The following is a 17,945-nucleotide window of genomic DNA, read 5'->3' as shown; positions in this document are numbered from 1 at the left end:
CCAAGGCTTGGAAGTCCACTAGACCAAGCTTCCCATTTTACAGATGAGAAAGCTGAGACCCAGACAAGGGAAAGGAGGCAACAAGGTCCCCCAGGGTCGTGAGGCAGAGTGGGCTTCTCCTGCTCCCAGGCGGTGCCTCTCCTGCTCTGGCCCCCATTTCAGGATTGGGGGTGAGGGGCAGACCCCTGACACTGGCCTCCAAAATCAGTTGCTGCTCCCCTACTCCCTTTTAGAATGGCCTCAATCTCCCAACCGTGTCCCTCTGGAAGATCCCTCTTGGCTGGTCCACTAATAAGCCTTTATTGAGCACCTATTATGTGCCAGGCACTGGGCTAAGTGCCAGTCCCTGTCCTTGAGGAGCTCCCAGTCTAACGGAGGAGACAGAAAATAAACACGTACCGCATAAACAAGGAGGGCTGGGGAGGCTTCTTGGGGAAGGTGAGACTTAAGGAAGCCAGGGAGGTCAGTGGTCAGAGCAGAGGAGGGTGACCATTCCAGGCAAGGAGGATGGCTGGAGGAAATGACCAGAGCCAAGAAAGGAAGGTCTCTTTGATGGAACAGCCTGGAGGCTGGTGTCACGGATAGAAGGGATGTTCCAGGGAGAGACATGTGAGAAGGGCTCTGAATGGCAGAGTTCTGTATTTGCTCCTGGAGGCCATAGGGAGCCACAGAGATTCACTGAGCAGTGGAGGGGTTGATATGGTCAGAAAATCCCTCTGGTGGCTGATGGAGGATGGACCAGAGTAGGGAGAGACCAGGGCAGGCAGACCCCCACGCTGCTATAGCGATAGTCTGGGCAGGAGATGATGACAGTCTGCACAGTCTGCACCGGGGAGGGGACATTTTGGAGAGATGCTGCCCGGGTGAAACTGGGCCTTGGCCTCAGCTTAGATCTGGGGCTAAGGGTGCAGGGCAGCTCCTGGGTGGGGAGCTCAGAGGCCTAGTAGGATCCTGGACAGTTAGAGGGAAGTTGGGGGAAAGAGAAAGACTTCTGCTTTGGCCACGCGGAGTCTAAGATGTCTGCTGGACATCCACATCCAAGCAGAGATGTCCTGGAAGCGGTGAGAGATGCGAGCCTGGAGGTGGGCAGGGAGGTGGGCTGCCCAACCCCCGGGCCTTCCTCTTTCTCTTCCCTCCCAGAAAGGAGCCACTGGAGTGTGCTGTACAATTTTACTGGACCAAGTGACCCTAGTCAGGGCATCCACCCTCCACAAAGGGGAAGCTGAAGTTACCAGGCTGGGGCTGGCCAACATCAGGGGCACGACCTTCCTGGAACAGGGGTAGCAGGTTCACAGAAGCCAGGGCTGCCAATGTCCCGATGTGGAGACAGAGCCTTTCTGGCCCAGAGGCGGCTGGTTCTTCTAGGCTGGAGAGGCCCAACGTGGGAGGCGTGGTCTTCCTGCCACAGGGCAAGGTGCCTGAAGGTGGAGGCTGGGATATGGGGGGCAGTCCCAGGGGAGCAGGAGGGACAAAGCTGGCCACCAGAGTGCGCTGTGGACACACAAAGCCAATCTGGGGCTGGAGCCCAGTAACTGTTACTCAGTAAGGCCCAGAACTACCCAGTGGTGAGGCTGGAGGGGGCTGGCCCTTCCTTAAGGCACCCTGGGAATGCAGGGCAGCTGAGAGAAGGGCCCAGCACACTCCTGGGGGCCCAGTACCACGGGGAGGGAGGGCAGCTCAGGCCGATGGTAGCTCTGATGGCTGGGCAACCTTGGCCCCAGCCACCTGACCCCTCAACTGGAGAATGACCTGGTACAACTGTGTAACCCTGGACCGGGTCTGAGGTTAACAAGACCTAACCCCATCTTCAAAGCTGTGGGCAAACCCTGGAAAGTCTAACCACCCCAGAACTTGGGATTCCCTCCATCCAAAGGTGTGCTATTAGCATTCCTAACCAGGAGGGAGGCCCAGGAAGGGAACTCCATTTACATAGACTTTGTAATGTCCATCACATTAGGAAGGCTCTCCAATGTCAATTTTCCTCTTACAGTCTCTCTTTTCCTCACCTGCAATTAACACATCAACCTCCTCCCCACAGCATCAACCAAAGCAGCCCCGGAACAAAGAACCTGTTTAAAAGGAATTCAGTTGAATCCATCAATAAATGTCGGCAGTGTATGCAGCCTTTCGCCCAGGGGGCCCCCACTTCTGCAGAGCAGGGTGGAAGGCGCATTTTCCCAGTGAGTTATAGGTGGACCTCTTGGTGAGTCTGAACCTGGCTCTGGAGAGGGGGTCATACTATGCTAATAACAACGGCTAATACTTCTAGAATCCTTTAGATTTTTATAAAGCACTGGACAAATTACTGATTTGTTTGAGCCTGTGAGGAGGGAGCTACAGGGATAATTATCAGGTATAGCTGAGAAGAGAGAAATGGCCGGCCCAGGCTCACATAGCGAAATTGGGTCAGAAGAGAGACTTCAAGGTAGGCCTACCAAGGCCCTCTCCACTATGGACGCTGTCCCTCAATCCCCAGGGCCAGCCAGGCCTACCAGGGTCCTCTCCGCTATGGACGCTGTCCCTCAATCCCCAGGGCCAGTCAGGCCTACCAGGGCTCTCTCTGCTATGGATGCTGTCCCCCCAATCCCGACGGCCAGGCCAGGCTACAGGGGGCCCCAGCAGAGCGTGGCTTTGTAGGGGTCCTCAGCTCCAGCCACTGTACAATCTGGGTACTGCACAGCTGTCTCCTCCCTGGAACCTTGGTCATGCTGACGCCCTCCTCCCATTACAAGGCTGGTGTCTGCCAGCTTCAAGAGGCATCTTCTGGGTCAGTCCAGTCCCACACAAAGAGAGACCAGGGACCTCTGGGGGGCTGCTCCAGGGATGGAAGCTTACCTCCATTGGGCAGTCTGATTCCAGGGAAGGTTTCTTTAGCCTGGGGAGGAAGCAGCTTGGGGGTGGGGGGCACGGGGTGGGGGGAAGCTGATCCCTCCCTCAGCCCCCAGAGCTCCTGGGGCTGACCTTGGAATTCTGGGGCCTTGCCCTCAGTGGCCCTGCCCCTAAACAGCACTGATAGGGTTAAGGTGCTCTCTCTGCTGAGACACATTCCTCCCCACTCCCCCTTCCTGCTCATGGGGAGGGGACCCAGGCACATTCTAAGGCCACAGCTGCAGTGCCCCTGTCCTCCTTTTCTTCATGTCTGCACTTGCTAACACCCACCCCCCTTACTATATGATTTCTAGGCCTAGGTCCTGGTACCAGTCAAGACCTGCACATACAAAGGCTCTGCAGGGACCTGAGGGGGTAGCCCTCGTGTGAGGATAAGGCCACAACCACCATTCCTGGCCCTACACGGGCAGCCCACACTCACTCTCCTTGGCTAGTCTGACCGGCACTGGCCAAAGTGCCATCACAGTCTGGTTCAGGTATGCTCTCCTCAGAAAGGAGTTCTCCTGATGGGATGTCTCAGGCTACTCTTGCCTTCTACCCCCAATTCCGCACACCAGAAGTCCCACATAGGACCACAGACATATTCTAGCTTAACCTTATCGTTTTACAGGGAAGGGAAGTGTTGTGGCTTGCCCAAGGTCATACATAGAGTCAGATGCAGGCAGGACTCACACTCGACCCTGGAAGGACGGTGGTGCATCCACAGAAAAGTTAGAAAGACCCTGACCCTGTGGCAGGGAGGGGAAAGGGAGAAGAGACACATTAAGTTTGCGCAGTCAAGGTGACATCCAAGTGGAGGGATCTAGCAGGCCATGGGTGAGGACAGGTTGGAATTTAGGAGAAGTGACAGCTGGACCAGTAGATCTGAATTTTCTGCTGAGATAATAAGCAAACTCCCTGGAGCTCATGAGATCTGTAGGAGAGTGTGGAGAGGGGAGAGGGCAGAGGACAGAGCCTTGGGGACTGACTGGGGGCAAGAGGAAGGCCTGAAGGCATGATGGTCACAGACACCTGAGGAAGGCGAAAGGGGCCAAGGGGGAGAGGGGTGGGAAAGAGGGGTCAGATGCTGGAGAGGCCTGGGAAAGGCAGCTGGATTTAGCGTTTAGATGACGGCACCCTTCCCTAGGCCTTCCCCCAGCAGAATGGAAGCTGCTGGGGGCAGTTTGTTTGGGGTGACTCTGTACCCCCAGCACACTGACCCTGAGCCATGGACAGGCTTGCTACTCTGTTATTTGCCAGGCTAGTTTTCAAGGAACCTGGCTGCTGGGCAAACCCAAACAGCCCAGGCGGAGCCAGGCTTGGAAAGGATGCTGGGGGCCCTGCCTCGAGATGCCAGATGGGGACTGAGGGAAGGCCATAGCTCCCCTCTCCTACAGTCCCGGGGGCTCACCTTAAAGACGCGATACTTCATCTAAGCGGGCTTCTTTGGGTGACCTGGCCCATTTTAGGAGTCTGTGCTGAAGCCCAGGGACTCCTTCTCAAAAAAAAAAAAAAATTTCTTAACTGCCTAAAAATCAAAATAAACAAGTTTACAAAGGAAACCAGGTGTAGTGAGATGTGATAAGCCACATACTACACAAAGCACTTCACGGGTCCCTGGGAGGCTAAGGCGCGGTAGCTGAGTCATCTGGAAGGATCCCTAGTGCGTGCTTGTGGGCAGCATCCTGACTTACAAAGCTGCATGTTAATATCATCTACTCTCTACTGTATTTTCATTTATTTTGGTCAATATTTCCCAAATCTTATTTTTTAATTTTCTAATCATTTATTTTATTTTTATTATTTTCCCCCATTTTTGTCATCTTTATTTGGAGATTCAAACGGAATAATGCCATGTGATTTTTGATAATTCGCTGCCTCCCGACCAAACCAAACCAAACCCGCATACACCAAGATTTTGCTGAGAGGACTGGGGCCTGGCCAGGTGCTGGAGAGACCTGTTCCTTCCTGCCCCTTAGGAAATGCTAGGGATCAAACTCCAGGCAGGAGGCGCCAGGGTGGGAATGTAGGGGAGTTCTGGGCTCTGCCAGGCAGGAGAGCCACCTCCCTGGGGGCCTGGGCATCTCTCTCTGGGCCTCAGTCTCCCCACTGGCCTGCTGGGCTAAGCTGGCCTAAGCTGGGCTCCCTCTCCATACCCCCCACCTCCCTGGCAGCCACCCTTCTGGAGGAAGGAGCTGTGTAAACATGAGGAGGTCAGGGCCAGTCTCATTGCAAGGCCTCTGGCTACCACTCTTCCAGATCAGGAATGAGGACCAGGCAGAGGCGCACAGCAAGGTCCCCCTCCCCCAGCCCCAGCCCCAGCCCAGGAGTGGAGGAGGTAACCCAATCCCCCACAGGGCCCTCGGACATGCTGAGTAACTGCCCAGGAATGGAGAGCTGGGTATATTTATCCTGATAACAGGCCACTCCCTGGGCCAGGCAGCTCTGTGACCCCTTAAAAGCTGATGCAGACCTGAAGGGAGAACCCTGCTCTGCACTGGGAGACTGGTGGGCAGCGGTGCCAGGCTCCCAGGCAGCAGAGAGGCCACTGGAGTCAGGAGGCCCAGGTTTCCAATCCCGCCTCTGACTACCTACGTGACCTGAGAGTCACAACTTTTCCAAGCCTCAATTTCCTCATCTGTAACAGCACCTACGTCTTGGGGCTGTTGTGAGGATCAGAAGAGATGTGTGCCCAGTAAAGGCTAGCCCTTAGGACCATCACCATCACTCTGACTGCTTCCTTGACTTCACTGGTGTAGGAGCTCCTGGTGGCCCCTTCTAACCTCTGTTTGCCTCAATTTCTTCAACTGTAAAATGGACAATAGCACCTACCTTATTGTGGGGATAAAAAGAGACAGCACACAGTAGGCCCTTAATAGATGCTTATTTCCTTCCCTTGAATAAGAAGGGGCCAGACCCTTCTCATGGGCAGGTAAGGAGACGATGAGCAGACACAGTTATCGAATGGTGAATTTATGTGATATTTAAGTGACTTATTTCCTGACCAGCTTCGGAGGGCCATGGACCCTTCTCTTGGGATAAGCCAGATCCTAGGCAGGGTCCCAGACGGCTCTGCCTTCCCCCAGGGGAGGGATGAGGAATGAGCAGCGCCCCAACATGAGCTGTCACCTCAGTAGTGAACAAGCTGCCCGGAGGTCACAGTTGCTGACTCAGCCCTCATTCATCAGAGCTGTCATTCCCAGAAGGAAGTTTGGGCTGAGGACGAAGTGAAGGGGGGGGGCCCCAATCTGCTGGGGAGCTCATCTGATTCTGGGACTTCCCTCCAAAGATGGCATTAGCTGCCCGCCCACAGGCAGCTGATTTCCTCAGGCTGACTTGCCTGCACCCCAGAGGACTGCATTTGGAATCTGGGATCTGTCACCTGCTGGTTATGTGACCTCATAGTCTATAAAGGGAGATGGGAGGATGATCCTATTGTCCCTGACACTGGATGGCCCGTCCAATCCCTTTCTTGGCTACAGATGAGTAAACTGAGGCCCCAGGACCTAAAGTGACTTGCCTCTGGTCTCGCAGCCACCTGGCAGCAGAGGGAGGTCTGGGCCAAAGACCTCAAAGACACTGTGCTCCCACAAGACTCCTAGTGATCTCCCCCCACCCCCAGATACCCCAGACTTGCAGGACAGGCCCCCCACCCCTATCTGGAGAGGAGAGCTTCTAGGGGCTCAAGGGAGCCTCAGGCTAACCGAAAACCCAGATTCTACACTTTAGTTCAGCATTCTAGGAGATGAGAATACAAGATCCAAAGAGGTGTTCTCCAGAGGTGGTTATGGGGAGATGAGGGAACCCTAACAGCTTGGAAAGGGATCAGGGAAGGCTCCAAGCAGGAGGTGGCCCCAGGCTGAGCACAACCTACAGGAAGAAGGAAAGAGGGAGGGAAGGGCAGGCGGGCACACCAACCAGGGCCCAAGAACACATACTGCTACATTATTTTCACACTCGATAACAAGTAAATACCTCCTTTTAGAAACAAGTGTGGCAGGCTGGATTTCCACCTAGGAGTTAACGGTCAGGAGGGTCTGAGTTCACATCCGGCCTCTGCCACTGACTACTGTGAGGCCATGGGCACGTCATTTCAGCCTCAACATCCTCACCTGTAAAATGGAGCCCATCCTACCTACATCTCTAGCCCTGGCCAGCTCTGCTGCCTCCCCTGGTGCTTTCTGAGGGCCCAAGAGCTCTTTGCCAGATGCTCAGCTTTTCCCCATCCCAGCCTCCCTTCCTGAGTTCTTGGTACCACTGCCTCCCAGGCCCCCAGAGATAACTCTACCTCCTCCCTCCTCCTCCATCCCCCAGAGCCTGTTCATCACCAATAAAGCCCTTCCTGTCAATGGGTCCTTTGCAATGTGTCTCCCAGATGTTCTTGCCTTGCTAGTCTCAGGGCTCCCACGGAGAGGGGCTTTTATCCCCTCCCCTCCTGGCTTCCCAGATGACAGCCCCCTCCCCTGTCTCAGTTTCTCCCCTTCTGTCACCTCGCCAGGTCACCACAGTCAGGCTCATTCTTCGTATCCAGGATTGGCAACGTAGAGCCCTGTAGGCCCATATTGACTTAGAAAACCAAAATGAACATTATCTATGTCATGCTGTATTATTTCTTTTGTTAAATATTTCCCAATGACATTTTAATTTAACACTGGCTGCCACCCAAGGCTGACCTCTCTAGCCAAGCACCAAACACTTACTCCAACCTCCCTCTAGATCTAGTCTTGCACCCTTGTGCTCCCCTTAGATCAGGGACTTCTCACTTTTATGGGCCACGGGCCCTCCCTGTGGCAACCTGGGGAAGCTGGCGGACCCCTTCCCAGAGGAATGCTTTCAGATAATTGCAGGAAATGCTAAATTTCTAGCAGAAGATAATGAAAATTAAGATTTCGGTTTTTCCCCACTCGAGGGCACAGGCCCTGAAATCTGGCCACAGTAACCAGGAAAAGCCCCTTGCCTTAGACAAACCCTCCATTCTGAACAAACACGCTCCCACACCATCTCCCTCATAGGACCCCCTCCGTACATCACATTACATCTACTGTCTTTGCCATTACTGCTAATGCCTCTCCCATGATGTTTCGGGAGAAGGCCAATTTGGACAAGAAAAGCTCACAAAGGGGGATAGCACATCACCTGATTGGAAAGGTAGGTTCCAGTGGATGGACTTGGAGACCTGAATTCAAATCCTGACACTTTACTATGGAACTTCCACTGTGCCTCTTAGATGCCATATCCCTTTCCAACCTGGTGACCCATTACCGCCCCCTTGGTGAGCTTTTCTTTTCCAGACTGACCTTCTTACTGTTCCTAATACACAGCACTCATCTCCCACCTCCACATCTTTGCACGGGCTCTCCTTCATGTCTAGAATGTAGACCCTCCTCCTCTCCACCCTTTAGAATCTCCACCTTTTAGAAATTCCTTCAAGACTTGACTCAGAGGATGGGGGCATCCTATGGCCTTATCTTCATGAAGCCTCTCTTAATGTCCCCCCACCCATCACTTTGTACCTGCCCATACATGGACATGTTGTCTCTGCCCCACCATCCCACAGAATGGAAACTCCCTGAGGTCAGAGACCATTTCACGTTGTAGAGCCAACCAAGTTCCTGGTACCCAGTAGGTGGTTAATAAATGCTTACACTTTTGCAGTGGCTGTTCCTCATATCTGGAAGGCTCTCCCTCCCAACCTCCAGGGATTCTAGCTTCTTTTAAGACTCAGCTAAAGCACCATGTCTGCCAGGAGGCCTTTCTCCATCCCCCGGACACCAGCATCTTCCCATCTAACATTTCCCATGCTTTGTACTGATCACACACATAAATACATGTTGAAATGGCAGTGAGATTCTGTGATCGCTTGGCCTGGTCATCACAAAGACAGGAAGAAGGGACGTTGACTCAGTTCTACCCTTTACAAACACTCACCATACATACATATGCTCATCATAGCCCCCGAACACAACCCTGGGAGGTCAGCGCTCTGGCTATGATCAGCCCTATTTTACTGAATAGGAAACAGACTGAGAATGTGAGGTGAATTGTTCAGGGTCACACGGCTAGTTGAGTACCAGAAGACAGCTTTCTAGTCTCCAAGTCACAATGTCACCCATTTAGGAAAAATATGAACTCATCTGACTCTGTAAAGTCAATAAAAATCTACTATAAACAACCAAAAAGGGAAAGCCCCAGATGCAGGATTCTGTGGGTGCTGACTGAGTCACTGGCATTGGGCTTTATGCCAAGAACATGGCACTGATCCCGCCCCAGGCATCCATGGGACCATCCTCAAGTTCATGGGATGTGGGAGTCACAGAATCCCAGCCCTACACCTGGTACATCTCCACAGCCAGGGGCTACAGGAGCCACTGGGGTCCCTTCCACACATGGATGACACAGCAGAGGAGAGACTTTAGCCATGAAAGCAAAGAAAGCAGAACTGGAACAATCATGAGGTATGAGCTGTGAGGGGGGGCTGTGAGGACAACTGCTAGACTGGAGCAGTGGGTCTGTTTAAGGCAAAGCCTTCTTTACCTGGCTGTGTCCTTGAATGGGGAAAAAAGAACACTTGACTTCTACTAACTTCTCACTGAAATTATTTGCCGTCTCAGAGGCCAATGACTTGCCCAACGTCACACAGCTAGTTAGCACAGATTGCTTCTATGACAGGGAAAGGTAAGGTCTTAATTAACTAGGCTATTATCAACTGGACCTCGGTGATTGAGGGATTTGGGAGTCAAGAAGACTCCCAAGGTAAAATCTCTCCTAGGATACTGACTAGCTCATATAACCCTTCTGGACTTCAGTTTCCTCACCTGTAAAAATGAAGATAATGCACATGGCACCTTAAGGTTTGCAAAGTACTACACGCAGTGTATCTCATTTACTCCTCACAAGAACCCTGGCAGGCAGGTGCTGTTAGCCCACAGGAAGGAAATCCACGGCCTCAAGGCTACATGTGGCTCTCTAGGTCCTCAAGTTCTGCCCTTTGATTGAATCCAAACTTCACAGAACAAATCCCATTAATAAAAGTTTTGTTCTATAAAACTTGGACTCAGTCAAAAAGACACAGCTAGTAAGCGTCTGAGACCAAATTTGAGCTCAGGTTTTCCTGACTCCAGGCCCAAGAGTCTATCTACTGTGCCACTTAGCTGCCCTCCCAGCTGTGTGACCCTGGGCAAGTCACTTAACACCATCTGACTCAGTTTGCTCTTCTGTCAAATGAGCTAGAGAAGGAAATGACAAAACCACTCCAGTATCTTTGCCAAGAAAACCCCAAATGGGCTCATGCAGAACCAGACATGACTAAGCAACAAACAGCTGGTAAGCATCTGGGGTAAGATTTGATCTCAGATCTTCCTCATCTCAAGTCCAGTGCTCCAACCACTGAACTGCCTGGCACAGATGGGAGTTATTGCTGCCATTCTCATTCCATCCTGCCATCCCCTTCCCAACAGGCACCAGCAGAGACAGGAAGAAGCAAGGCCCAACGCCTCCCTTTCTGGCCAGAGACTCCCTGCTTGGAACCGTGGGGCTCCTAACAATGGCAGGAAATGCCAAGAGGTGAATCGGCTGTGTGTCCTGGATCCACAGCATCCTTCTTACTCACATGCCAGCCTGGTTCCCGGATAGGCTGGCACCCTCCCTACCCCACCCCACCCTCGGACAGGACCTGGCTAGCCAGGGGCTGAGGCCCTGAAGCCAACGGTTGGCCAAATAGCTCTCTTCAACATCAGGGACGTTGCCTTCAGGAACAGGGGGATTTTTCTTTTCTTTTTTTGTCTCTATATCCCCAGCATCCCAGCACAATGCTTGGCTGACTGAACAAGCACAGCCCTGAGGAAGGCAAGGTCCGGATGTACCCTACCTTGGTCAGACCACTGCTGGGGCACTGAACTCAGTTTCAGGTGGTACATTTTAGGAGAGGCAATGCTCATCATAGAAAGGTGCTGAAGACAGTGCAGTGCAATGGAAAGAACCTCAGATTTGGGTCATTGGAGCTGAGTTTAAATTCTAGCACTCTGGCTTGGTGTATGTATCACCTCTCCAAGCCTCAGTTTCCTCATCTGTAAAATGAGAAAATAGGGCCAGATAGCCGATGGGGTTTCTTCCAGCTCTAGAGCTGGGACTCCCTTGGGAAGCGAAGACAGTTTCTCTTCATGGGCAGATTAGGATGAAGGGATGTAAGGTAGGTCAAAAAGGAAAACAGAATAAGCATTTATATAGTACCTACTGTGTGCTAGGAACTACACTAAGAACTTTACAAATATCTCATTTGATCCTTACAACAACCCTGTGAAGTAAGTGCTGTTTTTATACCCATTCTACAGTTGGGGAAACTGAGGCAGACAGAAGTTAAGTGACTTGCCCAGAGTCACACAACTAAAAAATGTCAATTTGAACTTGGGTCTTCCTGACTCCAGGCCTGGTTCTCTATCCACTGCAACATCTGTCTGGCTCAGTTTCCTCATCTACAAAGAACCCTTTCCAGTTCTAAATGTGTCACCCTGATGGAAAAGGATGCAAAGAAAGGCATCCTAGGAGGTGGAAAGCCTTCATTGAGGCCACATGAGGACCCCGCCCAAGAAGACTTGGAAGAACTACCACAGATGCGCCCCAGGTCATGGAAACATGCAGAAGAAGGAAGAAAGCATGGGTCAGGCTGGGGCCCAAGGGCAGAACCAGAGGCTATGGGCTGCTAACAGGAGAATGGGCTTCCTGGGGGCTGAGGGCTGCCCAGACCAAGAGGGAGGATGCCTGGTGCTTTGTTCACTCTCAGGGCTCGGACCCAGACTGCCACTTTGGCCCTTCCTTGCAGGTAAACTCACAGTCCATTGGGGAGATGCCATCCCCTGCCTTCTCCTTCTGATCTGGCTCTTTCTTTTTTTGCTCACTCTTCCTCTCCTCTGCCCACCCTGGGCCATTCTACCCCATGTGGGGAACAGAAAGTCCAAGGCTGCTCCCGCAGGGGGTCTTCTGAGATAACAAGCCCAGGGGTCTATCTGGCCTCTCCCAAAGCCAGGTCCCAGCCCCTCCCTATCCTAACTGCAGCCTGAACGGTCCACCCCCAGGACACGGTGGCAAGAGGCCAAGGAACAAAGAATGGAGGGAGGGAGTAAGAGTGAGTGCAGCAGCAAGGATGCCCACAGAGTCCCCATGGCACCTCGGCCAACGGGACGGGAATCCTGACTCTGCAACGTATAACCTGCTGAACATTCAGGCTAGTCACAAGCCCTCTCTGCACCTCAGTTTCCCCGTTTGTGAAAATGAATGCAGGAGCTGGAGAAAAAAAGAGAGGCCAGGGCTGGACTTCTGAGGTTCCTTCCAGCTGTAAATTACAATCCTACGATCCTAAAGCCTGGAATCTGATCCTGAGTGGGGCCTCACGAAGTCCCTCAGAATGTGGTATACGTTTGTCAGCATGGTCTCTGTACAGGATGTTTTTGAATAATCAATTTCCTTTGTTCCAAGGAAGGAGCAAAAGATCCACAGCTGGTGGCCCAATGGTTAGAGTACCAGGCCTGGAGCCAATCAGTCCCAAGTTCGAATCCAGCCTAGCTGTGAGACCCAGAACAAGTCATTTCACCCTATTTGCCTCCACTTCCTCATCCGTAAAATAAGCTAGAGAAGGAAATGACAAACCACTCCAGTACCTCTGACAAGAAAACCTCAAATGAGGTCCTGAAGAGTGGGACATAACTGAAAAAGGACTGAACAACAGCCACCTTGGGGATCCAGGGTAGGTCATTTAACTTGTCAGAGCCCCAGTTGCTTCCTCCATAAAATGGGAACAATGCTTGTACCTCAGGGGCTCTAAGAAGGGGAGGTGTCACTGGTATTACCCTCTGCCATCATCCTTGCTGCTCTTACCCACAGGAAGAAGGAAGACGCAGCTGGAGGGATTGAGAAACATGAGCATCCGGACTTGGGGCCAGCCTCAGCAGCCAGGATGGGGTCTGAGAAGGGAGGGGGCAAGCGGGACCTCCCCTCCTCCCAATAGGTTCTCAGAAGTCACTTCCCAAGCTTCCCTGCAAAGGGCTGGCCTGCTGAGCTACACCTCCCCCCACTTCCTTCCTGATTCAGGCTAGGTAGGAGACATTTGCCCAGGCCCCAGCTCCAGCGGCTGGCCAGTAGAGCCAGATGATAGTTGGTGCCCCATCTGGGAGAGGGTTGGAATAGGCAGGGCCCAGGAGCCACTTGCTACACTTCCCCATAACCAGCTCCCCAGGCTTGGCTTCCCTCTCCCTGAGTGGGGCAGGCCTGGCTCACCCACAGGCCTCCGGGGCCAAAGGGCCACAGATATGGAAGTGGTGACTGCTTGTTGCCAGGGCTGGCCAGGCTGCCCCGGGTGGAGGAGATGAGGCTTTCTTGGCCCTCAGGAACACAGGGAAACAGCTCAGGGCCAAAACCCTCACAGCTTTCTTTGGCTAACCAGAATCACACAGAGAAACCACAAGGAGAAGGCAAAGGGGGAGGGGGGAAGGATTTTCCAGCCCCAACCTCATCCAGAGCCACCCCAAGCCCTCAGCCTGCCTGGGGATACTGGGCAGGACCCAAGCGATGGGTAAGCAAGGTGCCAGGGAAAAATAGATGTGGAATTGGATCCAGAAAGGAGGACAGACACCCAAGTTGTTTCATCAAGCCTGCCCTGAGCCCCCGTGCCAGGCACTGTGCTAAGCTCTTTCGAATTAGCTTACTGGATCTTCACAACCACGTTGGGGGTGGGAGCTTGTTATGATCCTCATTTTACACAAGAGGAACTGAGGCAAACAGCTGTTAAGTGACTTGCCCCAGGTGACATGGCTAGGAAGTACCTGAGGCCAAATACCAACTCAGATCTTCCTGATTCCAGGTCCAGCACTCTATCCACTGCGCTGCCTAGCTGCTAACTGAGGCCAACAAGGTTAAAGTGACTTGCCCAGGGTCACACAGCTAGGAAATATCTCAGGGCAGATTTGAACTCAGGTTTTCCTGACTGACCCTGCTATCTGTCTTCAAATAGCCAGGTGGCAGAGTGGACAGAGTCCTTGGGCGTGGAGTTGGACCGGAGAAAGACACTTACTTAGTTGCAGGACCAGGGACAAGTACCTTCCCTTCTCTCCACCCCAGCTTCTTCAACTGTAAAATGGGAACAATAAAAGCAGCTGCTTCTACTGGGATAATTATAAGATGATGCAGGGCACTCTGCAGACCATAGAGGATGCTATTAATTTATGAGTATTTGAAGGGCTGCTGTGGAGGGATTAGACTCAGTCTACTTGACCCGGAAGGCTGAACAACTCGATTTAGGCTCAGTGTCGGGAAACACTCAGAGAGACAATTCAATTCAAGCAGAATTTATGAAGTACCTACTGTGTGCCTGGCTGGCTCTGTGCCGAATGCTGGAAATACAAAGACAAAAATCACACAGTGCCTGTCCTCAAGGGCCTCACACCAGCTACCAAGGGATCAGGAAAGGCCTGGTCCATCACCTTGGTATTCCTCTGAGTCCAGCACAAGACCTGGCACAGGGAGCTCACCCAAGGCATGTTCTTGGCCTGAATGGGGCTACTACAGTAACCAGAGCAGGACCCCTCCCAGGACAGGAAAGCCTTGGTGACAATGCAGGCAGACTCATACGTTACTGGTGGAGCTGTGAACTGGTCTGACTATTCTCAAAAGCATTAGGCTATAAAAGTGACTAAAACTGACCCAGAGATCCCTCTGATAAAAAGAAGGGCTCTACGCACCTTGGTGTTAGCTGGAAAGCCAGAATTAGAAGCCCCAACTCAGGCTCCTTTCTACTATTTCACACGGCCCTCTCTCACGCAGCCTTGTGCAGTAGACAGGGTTAGACCTGAAGTCAGAAAGGCCTAAGTTCAAATGCTGACTCTCCCAAGATCTGTTGGTGACCCTGGCTGAAATATCAGCTCTCTGAGCCTCAGTTTCTCCTCTGTGAAATGGGAAATAAAATCTGCAATACTTTTATCTCGTTGTTGTGAGGATCCAATGGGATAATATATGCCCAGCACTCTGTAAGTTTAAATGGATGTCAGCCGCTGTTATGACTGTGGTCCTTATTCCCACCTCCGAGCCCTTGCCCATGCATGCTTCCCAACAGTGCTTTCCCCACTTTTTATAAATCGATCAGAAAGCTAGAACCAAATTTCATCAACTATGAAAAGTGATTCCATTTTCTGCATTTAAGGCTACAACAGAAAGACCCATAGGAGGCTGGGGGAGGGGGGGGCGGGGAGGTTTTGGCAAATCCAGGCTCCCTTAGGGAAGGCATTGCACCCCGGATATTAGTGTCTGGGCCAAGGTAGATCCTTCGTAGGGGAAGGGGCAGGACAGGTCACATCAGCAGCATCTCCCAGCCAGACACCAGGAGGTAAGAGCCCGGGAATTCAGGGGTGAGGGAGGAATCACTCTCTGCTAGCTCTGCTCACAGACAGCAGCAGGGGCAGCAAAGACAAGGTTGAGAAGATCTGAGGGCTCTGGGGGAAGAACCATGTTCTCCGTCAAGTCTCCCCTTCCCTTCTGCACAAACCCGATCTCTGAGCCAGAGCTACCTTATCCATAAAATGAATTCAATAATTTCCTCTGAAGGCTGGGGATGCCCACAGGGAGGAAGGGCAGATTCAGGCCCTGTCTTTCTGAATCACAAAGTTGGAAGGGACCCCAGAAGCCATCTCAGCCAACTTGTATCTGAACAGGAGTCTCCTCCCACCAACATCCCTAACAAGTGAGGTCATCCAGCCTCTGCCTGAAGACCTCCTGCACTCGGGAGCCCACCACCTCCCAGGCAGCCCACTGCACTTTGGGGCAGCTCTCTCATTGGCCGAGTCTTCCCCAACATCAAGCTTACGTGTGCCCCTCTGTAGCTACAAAAGCTCCCCTCTGCAGCCGAGCAGATTAAGGAGAGTCCATTTTCATTAGACTTATTCCTTCTTTCAAATATGGACCTCAGGCCACATTTAGCCCAACCCCCTCACTTTACAGATAAGGCAACTGAGACCCAAAGAAAAGACATGTGATGCAGGAAGGCGGCCAGTTTTTATGAGCCGCATCCTGCCTGGTCTTTTCTTTTTCCAAGTTATCCATCCCCAGTTCCTTCACCTAATCCTCCTTAAGGGAAGGCCCTTCTCTGGACTCTCCCCAGCTTGTCAATGTGCTTCCACCAGAAGCAGAGCTCCAGATGGGATCCCAGGGAAAAGGATTACTGGTTCCTCACAAATCTCAGCAGATGGGACACATCACCTAGGCACTAGGGAGGGAATCCCCTGAGGTGCCTGGCAGGAAACACCGGAGAGCAGGATAGTGCCTCTTGGGGGTCTTTCCAGCCTAGCAGCCTGACCCTGGCGGAGCTCCAGCTAAACTCATCCCCTAAATTCTGGGAAGCAGCAGCTAAACAGCCACAGGGCGTGTGCAATAACCTCAGAGAAACAGCTCTGTTCTTTCTCTCTGGCCTTGAAAACAGTCCCCACCCAGAAAGCAAGTTCAAAAAGTCACATAGAACAAGCCCATCTAGAGGCAGCTCTGAATTCAGAATGGTACAGGACTCCCAGAACCAACAGGGGCCTCAGGAGAGAGCTCACTGCAGACACTGATGGGGGCCTTGGGAGAGGGCTCTGGGCTGTCAGCTCTGCTGTGAACAGAGAGGTGCCATTGGCTCCCATCCATCAGAACGCTCAAGGCAAGATGTTAACTGTCTCAAATGGGAGCTCCTTTCTGGGATTCTCAAAGCTCACACATTTGACTCATCCCAAGGGGAGGCCCAGCTCATGGACCTCAGGATGTCCGAGATGTCAAGATGAAGTCCTTGGATTCTAGCGGCAGAGATTTGAAAGTAGAAGGTGCTACAAAGCACCTAGGTGGAACAGTGGATAGATGACGAGGCCTCAGGATGAATTGAGTTCGAATCCAGCCCTAGACACTTCATAACAGTGTGACCTTAGGCAGGTCAATTAACCAGTCTGCCTCAGTTTTCTCATCTATAAAATTGGGAATAATAATAGCATCTGCCTCCAGGGTTGCAGCTTGGCACATAATAGGTGCTAAACCCAGGGGTCAGGAATCGAGGCTCACCCACTCACTGGCACAGGGGGCCCACACACTTCTCCAGCCCAAAGCAGGACCATGACCCATATCTCCTCACGTCCTGAAAATAAAGGTCAAAGGGGAGCATGGGGCAGTGAAGGGAAATACTGTATCTGTGAATGAACCAGGCACAGAAAGGCCCCAGCAGCCAACAGGGCAGTGAAGAGAGGGGAGAGTCTTCAGTCAGGAGACCTGGACTCAAATCTACTTACACAACCCGGGCAAATCATTTGGTTTCCCTGGGGCTCAGCTTTAACAGATACGTGTTCTATTGCAATATAAAGCTTAAACTTAACATTACCAGCCCTACAGACCCAATCTTGTCATCTGTAAAATGGGGCTGACCTCAGTTTAGCAAACTCCTTTTTATCACAAGCCCCTCCCCTTACGTAGTAGTTACTGGGGAAGTTCTTTGTTTATTCTGAAAAGCCTGAGCTAGCTGCTGAGGTTGGTTAGGGGGACTTTCTCCTGGTATGGAAACTTCCTTTACTCATGCAAATCAGGAACTCATCAACCAACCCATTTTCCAGTTGCTAGAGGTAGCCCTGAAATGACTGGGCCAGTCACACAGGTGAGATGTGTCCCAGGCTGGGAGAAAAACTTGGTATGTACTGTCATTCTCTCTGGGGGAGGAGGGGGACAAAATTTGGGGGCCAAGAAACCCACTCTCCCACTGCTCATCTGGCTGACTTGGAGTAAGTCACCCACATCTGTAAAATGAAGGGCCTGCACCACATGGCCTCTGCACTCTCTACCCCTCCCAGGATTATGAACATCCCATTCACCACCACATATATCAGGGAGAAAGGGCACAAGAACTGAGGTATCCATGCTGGAACACTCAGAGCCCGGGTCCCAAACAACCAGAACGCTTAGCTTTTCCATTTCCTCCAATCAAATCTCTCCTGGTCCATTAGGTAGTAGTTTGGGAAATGACCCTGTAGCCTCACTCCCCTGACGTCAGAAAGTGGCCTTCCTCTCCACCTAGCTCTGTTCCA

At 52.2% G+C, this 17,945-nt stretch overlaps 1 protein-coding gene across 8 annotated transcripts in view; it reads right to left on the bottom strand.

The window, feature by feature from the left end:
• PXN (paxillin) overlaps positions 1-17,945 on the bottom strand; it is a 54,048-nt gene that overhangs the window by 17,699 nt on the left and 18,404 nt on the right. The window contains exon 1 of one of the 8 annotated variants that reach the window (XM_072600281.1): positions 1,233-1,517. The exons of the other annotated variants lie outside the window; for them this stretch is intronic. The gene's annotated coding sequence lies outside the window, so the exon portion shown is untranslated. Of the gene's footprint in view, positions 1-1,232; positions 1,518-17,945 lie in introns of those variants that run through there. 8 annotated transcript variants of the gene reach the window in all.

Source organism: Notamacropus eugenii, chromosome 4 (assembly GCF_028372415.1).
Source record: "Notamacropus eugenii isolate mMacEug1 chromosome 4, mMacEug1.pri_v2, whole genome shotgun sequence".
Lineage (NCBI taxonomy): Eukaryota > Metazoa > Chordata > Mammalia > Diprotodontia > Macropodidae > Notamacropus > Notamacropus eugenii.
Note: the sequence above shows the minus strand (reverse complement) of the source record. Positions and strands in the feature narration are given on the sequence as shown.